At 41.4% G+C, this 9,826-nt stretch overlaps 1 pseudogene; it reads right to left on the bottom strand.

Annotated features, from left to right (window-relative positions):
- Positions 1-9,486, bottom strand: part of LOC102843523 — a 138,791-nt pseudogene extending 129,305 nt beyond the window's left edge.
- Positions 9,487-9,826: the final 340 nt, after the last annotated feature.

The following is a 9,826-nucleotide window of genomic DNA, read 5'->3' as shown; positions in this document are numbered from 1 at the left end:
CACACAGTCAAATGCCTTTGCATAATCAATGAAACACAGATAGACATTCTTCTGGTATTCTCTGCTTTCAGCCAAGATCCATCTAACATCAGCCACTAAACGTTAGAGAGGGGTTTTATATTCTCTTACAAGGAACTTGAGGAAGGGAATGCTCACAAATGTTTCCTACAAGACAGGGAAGTGGACTGGGGTCTCAGATTGCTATTCCTGAGAAAGGGAGGTAGGGTAGTTTCACATCCTTGACAGAGAGAAAGCGCACAGCTGCTGTTTCCAGTGATTGGATTAATTCAGTAGCCATTCTGGGAGAGAAAGAAAGGCCTTTGCAGTCCTAATAGAAGGTAACAAGTAAAACATATATGGGGATCCAAGGGTTGAAGAGGTAGAGGGAGAGGAGTGAGAATGGATAGAGGTAAAACCACAGGGTTGCACAATTTGGTGGGTAGAAAGAGGGGGTAAAGAAAATTGGATAGATTTGGTGGGGACTTGAAAAGACAGGGTAATAATGGGCATAGTTCAGTGGTGATTAATTTTATAAAACACAATGCATGGGAATGATTGTATAGGACACAATGTGAATAAAGAGTAGTGTGAAATACAATGTACATGAACTTTGTAAGCAAACCAATATAAAAGAAACATTTTTAAAAACTGAAAGCATAAAAAAAGAAGTGTCCTTTTAGTTTAGGGGGACATTTTTGAGAAATGTCTCCTTAACAAGTTTAAATCCTTTGTTGTAATTTGCCACCACCTTGTAATTTATTCACTCCTTCTATTAACATAACAATAAGACCTTCCAAGAAAGGGGTCCAAGCAAGGCACTATAATGAAATGTGCAGAGAGCTGGAGTCAGAAAATCAAAAGGGCTGGACTCGCTCAGCTCAGCGTTTCTTAAGCTGAAGGAGCTGAAAAACAAATTGAAGCCACAGGTGGCAATACTTAAGGACACTTTGGGTAGAATGTTAGATGATCTAGGAAGTATCAAGAGAAGATGGAAGGAGTACATAGAGTCACTGTATCAGAAGGAATTGGATGGCACAGAAGAATTTAGTGAAATAACATATGAGCAAGAGGCTATGGTGATAAAGGTGGAAGTTCAAATTGCTCTGAAGGAATTGGCAAAAAACAAGGCTCCAGGAGTTGATGGCATACCACTTGACATATTTCAACAAACAGTACTCATTAAGTTGTGCCAAGAAATCTGAAGGAGAGCCAACTGGCCAACTGACTGGAAAAGATCGATATTTGTTCCCATTCCGAAGAAAGGTGACCCAAAATGGTGTGGAAATTATAGAACAATATCATTGATACCACATACAAGCAAGATTCTGCTGAAAATTATCCAAAAATGTTTGCAACAATACGTCAACAGAGAACTGCCAGATGTGCAGGCTGGATTTAGAAGAGGTCGTGGTACTAGGAATATTATAGCTAATATTAGATGGATCTTGGCAGAAAGCAGAATATACCAGTCAATGCAAAGGCTTTGACTGTGTGGATCACAAGCAGCTGTGGCTGACTCTGAGAAGAATGGGAACCCCAGAACATTTGATCGTGCTAATGCGAAACCTATACTTGGGCCAAGAGGCAGTCATCAGAACAGAGCAGGGAGACACTGGATGGTTCAAAATCAAGAGAAAGGGATCTATCAGGGATGTATTTTGTCTCCATACCTTTTCAATATGTATTCAGAACAGATCATCCGAGATGCTAGGCTGTACGAGGAGGAATGTGGCATCAGGATTGGTGAAAGAATAGTCAACAACCTGCATTATGCAGATGATACAACCCTGCTCGCTGAAACTGAGGAGGACCTGAAGTGCTTGCTGCAGAAGGTCAAGGACTGCAGTCTTCAATATGGATTGAAGCTCAATACCAAGAAAACAAAGGTTCTCACCACTGGGTCAATTGGCAGCATCAGTATGGATGGTGAAGAGATTGAGATAGTTAACAGTTTTAGTTTGCTTGGCTCCACAGTCAACAAACAGCAGCCAGGAAATCAGGAGATGAATTGCATTGGGAAGGTCAGCTGTGAGGGACCTCTCAAGAGTACTGAAGTGCAAAGACGTCAGGCTGGAGACTAAGGTGTGCCTGATCCGGGCTATAGTCTTTGCAATTATGTGCTATGTGTTGGGGAGTTGGACAATGAATAGGGATGATAGAAAGAGAATTGATGCCTTTGAGCTGTGGTGCTGGAGAAGAGTGTTGAATATACCACGGACTGCTAGGAGAACAAACAGGTTTGTCCTGGAGAGGGTGAAGCCAGAATGTTCCTTGGAGTAGAGGATTCTGAAGCTTCATCTGACATACTTTGAGCATATTGCAAGGAGGGACTGGTCTTTGGAGAGGGCCGTCACGTTTGGGAGTGTGGAGGGACGGCACAGGAGAGGAAGACCCTCTATGAGATGGATCGATTCTGTGAGTGGAGTGGTGGGAATGAGTGTGTTTGAGACTGTGAGGTTGGCACAGGATAGAACAGCACTTAAGGCTCTTGTACATAGGGTTGCTATTAGTCACAAGTGACTCAATGGCACATAACAACAACAACAACAATATTGTATCAAGAATGACCTTTTCAAGGAAATGAGAAGGAACATTTTGTTTTAACTTCAATGTAAATTTGTTTTAACTTTAACTCTGATTTAAATTTAATTATTTTAACTGTCACTAGATTACTGCTAAATATTCTCTAAATCACACACTTTCTTATTGTCCTTTTTCTTTTCCCTATTTTTATGATGTGTTCAATTAAAGGCTTTTCCCTTGGAACAGTACAGATTGGGAAAGCAGCATTCAGTTTATGTAGATGTTGTTGTTGTTAGCTGCCATTCAGTAGGCATTACAAGACCAAAACTACAACCTAAATGTGTAGCCTAGGTACCCCCATGTATTATAAACAGTTAAGATGGAACTAACTCATAGATCACCTTCCAGTAGATTTTCAGAGGCAATAAATTGCATGGGAGGAGACTGCCTATCTTTCTCAAACAGATTGTTGTTTTTGTTGTTATTGTTGTTATGTGCTGTCGAGCTTGCAACTCAAGCAACCCTATGTACAACAGCCCTAAACTCTGCTCTGTCCTGTGCCAATCACACTGTCTCTGACTCTCTCATCCCGATTACCCCAGTTACTGAATCAATCCACCTCATAAAGGACCTTCCTTTCCTGTGCTGTCCCTCCACCCTCCCAAGCATGATGTTCTTCTCCAAGGACCAGTCTCTCATTGCAACATGTCCAAAATATGTTAGACAGAGCCTCAGAGTCCTTGCCTCCAAGAAGCAACCTGGTTTAACCCTGTCTAGGATGAATCTGTTTGTTTTCCTAGCAATCCGTGGTACTCTCAATACTCTTCTCCAGCACCACAGCTCAAAGGCATCAATTCTCTTTCTATCCTCCTTGGTTATTGTCCAACTCTCTGATGCATAACAAGTGATAGCAAAGACCATGGCCTGTATCAGACGCACCTTAGTCTCCAGAGAGACACCATTACTCTTCAGTACTTTGGAGAGGTCCCTAACAGCAGACTTTCCCATGGCAATGTGTCTTTTAATTTCCTGGCTACTGGTGCCAAGAGTGTTGACTGTGGAGCCAAGCAAACTAAAGCTGTGAACAATCTCAATCTCTTCACCATCCATCCTGATACTGCCAATTGGTCCAGTGGTGAGAATCTTTGTCTTCTTGATATTGAGCCTCAATCCATAGCTGGTGGATTTCAATTGTATGCCTTTAGTTAGGTAGCACAGCTCCTTTCCACTAAGGCACCAAAGCTTCCTAACACAACAACACTGATGGGATGGTAATAATAAGTTCAGAATTCTCTCGATAGATAGATAGATAGATAGATAGATAGATAGATAGATAACAGGTTGATGATAGATAGATAGATAGATAGATAGATAGATAGATAGATAGATGATAGATAGATAATAGATCTATCAGTTATAAAACTATAACTGACATCAGTTTTCTTCAGCCTACAAAACTGGTTACTTTGCTTCAGAATTCAGTTCCTTTCTTTAGTCATATAAAGTAGTTTATGTGGTCTGTTTAGTAGGAGAGGAAATGCATCTTTCCTAGATCAGAGTTTACCTCTTTGAAACTGCTTTTCTCAGTTATATGTAAATTGTATCTTAATCTGCTTTTTTGCCAGGAGAAAAGGTGTGTCCTTCCTGAGTTTGCCTCTATCTTTTCAGGAACTGTTTTTCTCAGTCATGTATTAATTCTTTTGCAGGTTTCCTGTTTACTAGTTTCTTTGTGTGAATTTTTTCCCCAGATATAGAAATTCTTTTATTTTACTAATACAATTGCATTATTGAGTGAATTGGTGTCTAACCCTAGTATAAAAGCCTAATGACCACTCCCAGATGAGGAGGCAGTGTTTGAGGGGAACTCATTGTCCTCCCAGATCTATAATAAAGTGTGTATGGATATTGAAATCCATCTGTCTTATTGGCAATTGTCTATGGGAAGAGCCCCTTGCATTCAGTAACATGTTGACGACAAAGAAGGGACCTTCAGACTCACCTGGTAAGTGAAAGCAACTTTTATTTTTACTTGCCCGAGGATTCTGAATCTTCTGGATAGAAGGACCCTGAGAGCAGGTATCTAAAACATCCAAAGGCGCCACCGAGACCTATTGTCTCAAAAGACCTTTGAGAGATCAACTCTTGGCATCTTCCATCACTTGCATGAATCCATGCACTTTATCTGGTAAATGAGTGCTTGTAAATTTTCTGTCTGTATTACCCATCCTTGAGGAATGCATGTGTGTTCCTGATAGCCAGCTACCTGGGAGTGAGTTCATGGGAACCGCTCACTCCAACATGGGAGAGTGTTGACGTGAGCTGCCCACATCAGTCTGAGTGAGTGGGTTGGCATGAGCTACCCACTCTAAATCTGTTAGAGTGGGAGTGAGGAATCTAACTTGGCCTGTAACACTAAGCTGCATGTTTTGTGGTTATATACCTAGTTATGAATCTGTTGCACAATTGTGTCTGTTTTGTTTCTGCCAATCTTTAGATAGGAACTTGTAGGATCTGAAGCTGAAGCTCTCCATTCTTTGTTCTTTGTAGCACTTCAATGCCTGCTTGTATTGGATCTGATTGTATGAGTGGAAATTGCATTGTCTATAATGAGTAGAACTGCATCTGTCGGGAGCTATAAGAATAACTTAGCTGAAGTCATTTTATAATTCTCTGAAACCATTTTGTAATTCTCCAAGAACATGTTAGGACATGTTGCCCTGGGAGGATAGGTTTCAGTTTACCCCACCCTGGGAGAATAGGTTTCGAGAAACGCCCTGCTAAGTTTCTGTTTACCAGATAACTCAGATTACTAGAAATGACATGATGTTATTCTCCCTGATTGCATACTTCTCCTTTCCACTCCGCCCATTGTGCTTCTGTATATAAGCTGTGAGTGCTTTCAATAAAATCTAGACTTGATTGGAATCTCAACTTGTCTCCATGGCTCTGTGTCTCCTGTCATTTTTTTTTTCATTCTTTCCTTCAGAGGGTCCCCGTTGAAAAGATCCCGCGGGTCGGGACATTTGTCTGTTGAGTAGAAGTTGTATTTGATGTAAAACTTAAGGATAATATTAGCAAACAGGCCAATCATACAGAATTCTTTGCTAACAGACTTTTTACCAGAATGGAAATTTTTGTTCTTACTTTTGAGCAATGATCTAAAAGTAAATGAACAAAAGAGTTAATACATGTGCAATTCTTAGATGTGATACAGGTACATAATCATCAGATACAACTTTTACTCAGATGCAGCATATTCTATACCATAAAATGAGAATATAGGGTGCACTAGCTAGAATATTAAAAGCCAATGTATACAGATCTTACTCAATTTCTTTGACCTCTGGAGAAATAATGTTATTTGCTGAATAAACGCTACTTTTTCTTTTTACCAAAACATAAATAAAATACAAAGGTTAAATTTTTACTGAAATTTAAAAAAATATTCTTTTGGCTAAGGATAGCTTAATAAAGGCAAAAAAGAAAAAAGGTATAAATTTTCCGGTAGTACCCAATCAAGCCAGTGGTTTCTGGTATGCCAGGGACACTTAATAGTGAAAACCTAGAATTATTGTCACTCCTCAGGAGAACTGAAGAAAAGTGGCTTAGATACAATTTTTTTTTCTCACTTTATATCCTTTTGGCCAGGCTGCTCAGAACAAGGCCAAACAATACCCCTTCATGTAGTAGATGCAGTCACTTATGTATATGGACACAACACAAAGATCTTATGAAGAGCTTTCTCTTTTCTCTACCTCAGATCAGTTACGGTGAAGGAAAAAAAATATTCAGACTCTTCCTATTAAGGTAACTTAAAATAACAGACTTAATAATCACTATTTTCTTTGTGAAGTGAGCAGAGATTCAAGCTTTTTAAAATTAAGCTTCTGGCTGGTAAAGAGAAGAGACAAATAGTAGTAACTTGCCTTCATGGGGATTATTCTGAAACAATTGTTTCACTAAGCCTAAAAAGTATTCAAATGGCAGGAGCCTATGGAGGGTCAGCACAAAAAAATACAGTCTCCAAGGCCAAGAAGAGGAAAGGATCCTTCAAGCCTGAAAATTACAGGAGGTATTCTGCAGCAACCAAATAGAAATCCTTTCCAGTTTTTTAAAAGCTGCACCAAGCTTTCAGTAAGTACACACACCTTGACTCAGAAAAACTCTGGTACAGTCTGAATGATTAACCTGACTTTTGTTTCCCAGAGCATCCCTGATATTATGAAGAGACTACAAAACAGGGACTGAGCCATTTGAACAAACTCAACTCAGCATGGTCGACATTGCATCTGATCTATTAAACAACTGAGTATGCCAGACAACTCCAGATAATGCTCTCTTTCAAAATACCACAGAAATTAAGACAATGGGACCTCGAGAAAAGGAGACAAGATAGATACAAGGGGAATATATAAGACAAAAAGCAAGGACACTAGAAGAAGCCCTATTCAAGTCCTAGAGAAAGCCCTCTTTAGAAGAACTGCCTTCCAGTTGGAAGGATGAGTGAACTTACTGAGATATCTGAAGAGGACCAAAAGGTTCAAAATGAGAAGAAGTTCAATCTGGTTTTTCAGTGACTTCTATTATCCCCATTGCCTCTGTCATGCACACGGTGGACCCCAGGCAACAGTGACTGTGCAAATACTCAGAAAATAAAGGGGGGAAAATGAGAAAATAAAAAGAAAATTTTTAAAAGGGAAAGACTAAAAAGCTAATTCTTCCTGAAACTCTAACCCCAGAACTTTTCACTGAAAAAGAAGAAAAATAACTCTTCCTATGCATGTTTTCCCAGTTTGGGTAGTTTAGCTGCACAAGTAAATTTTCCCCCCTTAAAGCCCAGAACATGTAGGAGGGAGTCTTTCATAGGCCCTGCTTGGCAAGTGTCAGGCCAGGACCAAGGTCAAAGGGAGAACAAAGGATTCAGGGAATATCAGCATGCCAACAAAGGGAGTGAACAGCTTCTTCCATCTGAATAAAGTACCATGGAGTGCCCCTCCCTTACCTCCCTAGAAGATCACCCACCTGGTTAAACCACAATGGAATGTCCCTGCCTTCCTTCCCTAAAGATCCTTACTATAAAAACCCTGCCCTAATCAACCTTAAGGCACAGTATTTCCCTGGTCTGTCTCTCTGCCTGTCTCTCTCTCTCTGCAGACCAAGGAAGTCCCGGGAGTCCCCTTTACAAAGTTTCTTTAGCTTTCTTTCTTTCTCTGGTCCTTGGCCTTATGTCCAGTGTGAAGACCTAACATCCTGGTGCATGAAACCTAGGGGAGGAGTTGAGGAATGTTGTGCCCTTGCTCTCATTTGGGTGAGTGTCGCACCCCTCACTCTCTCTTTGACCTACCAGCTCACACGGAGTCAAGATGTTGAACAATAACGTTAATGTAAATGGTCCCGTTTCTTGCCTCTTCTCCTGTTTTGTGTGTATGCCTGCTTACTGAATGCCTTATGAAGACGGCTCCATGGCTGACACTACTCAGAAGCCATGGAGTTTGATTGGGTCCCCACCCACGGTTCCGTAGTGTTGTCATACAGCTTAATGGTGATTTGGGGGATCCTCTAGGGACTCCAATCAGGCCTGGGCTTGGTATGAATATACCTATTTCTAAGACATACTTTTACCCTGTGAGCCACATGGTGGGAGGGGATACCTGTGTGGAATGAGGGGAAAGATTCTCTGTTGTCTATTTTTATTCATTTTGTGTTTATGTCTGGTCGTCAGTACTGTCCACTTTCCCTGAACTCCTCATTCTTCCAGTCCACTGCTACTTCTATTCTGCAAGAGTTCTTGCTGGGAGTTATCTGGCACCTCTTCCCATAGAGAAATTTGCCCCTATTCTTGTGACTTCTGCCTCTCCCTATTCTCCTGACTTCTGCCTCTGCACTCTCAGGCTCCTTTTCAGATGCAAGAAAAGATTTTTATCCTTCAGATAGGCCCATTTGTCATAAAATTTCCCAGGCACTGTTCAGAACAGTCGCCAGGCATTTTCTCAGACTTCTTTTCTGACTTCTCTCTTCCTCAGAAAGGCCCATTTGCTCATATAATTTCTGAGATACTGTTCAGAATAGTCCCCAGGCATTTTGCCTCCAGGTATTTTGAACTCCCTTGGGATTCAGGTCTGTCTGCACTGGGTTCCTATCTGCACATATATTCAGTAATGCCAAAATTCTCAGGCCTGCATAAGGAGACCACCCAAGCGCCAGGTGCTTACAGGATATTGTGATAGGGGACGCCCATATCATCTTTTAGCCTTTCTCAGAATCTGAGGCTTCCAGTTTTAAGAGGATGCTCTGAAATCTTGGCTGCCCTCACCCATGGACCTGAACACCAAGAGTTGTCAAATGTCTAAACCCCCAAAGGACAGCCCTTTGGGCTGGTTCCTTTCAAATCTTCCAAACTTGGGACTGGCTGAGGACCTCTGTCACAAGAAACTAATCTTTTACTGTAATTGGCATGGCCATGATACCAGCTAGATAATAATTCTTGATGACCTAAAAACGGGACTTTTGATCTTAATATCCTTCGATATCTTGACAGTTTCTGCCAACAGATTCAGAGATGGCCAGAGATCCTATATGTCCAAGCTTTCTCTTACGTTCCTGTCCCTCTCTCGGCTAAGACTGCCAACCTGTGCAGGTTCTCTTAGCTTAAACCCCTTTGCTGATTAAATCTCCTAATACCTAATCATCCCTTTCTCTACTTCCCCTGAGGACTCATCCTCATCTCCTCCAGGTGATTCTGCTTTTTCAGACCCTATAGACTTCTTTTCTCAGCCTCCTCCTCCCCCCACCCATCTGTTGCCTGCTCCAGAACCCACCACTCCTTCTGCTCCAACTAGCCCAGACTCAATTACCCCTACCCTTACAACTCCGGTTGCTGATCACACCTGGTCCCATCCGACCGAGTTTCTCCTCTGTCCTCTTTGGGAAGTTGCAGGTGTTGAGTGTCCCGTTCTCCTCCATGTGCCTTTCTCCCAAACTGATCTTTCCCAGATTGAAAAACATTTAGGATCATTTTCCAAAGACCTGACAACCTATATAAAAGAGTTTAAGTACCTAACCCAGACCTACTATCTCACCTGTCCCAACCAGCGGGATCTTTTTAATGGGGACCCTGGGAAGGAAAGAATGACAAAAAGAAGAACAGGAGACACAGAGGCATGGAGACAAGTTGAGATTCCAATCAAGTCTCAATTTTATTGAAAGCACTCACAGCTTATATACAGAAGCACAATGGGGGGAGTGGAAAAGAGAAGTAACGTTACTTAGCAGGGCATTTCCAATAAACCAAAACCTATCCTCC

Source organism: Elephantulus edwardii, unplaced genomic scaffold (genome assembly GCF_000299155.1).
Source record: "Elephantulus edwardii isolate Elephantulus edwardi_28Jun2011 unplaced genomic scaffold, EleEdw1.0 scaffold00352, whole genome shotgun sequence".
NCBI classification, from domain to species: Eukaryota; Metazoa; Chordata; class Mammalia; order Macroscelidea; family Macroscelididae; genus Elephantulus; species Elephantulus edwardii.
This window is presented reverse-complemented; position numbering and strand designations above follow the sequence as displayed.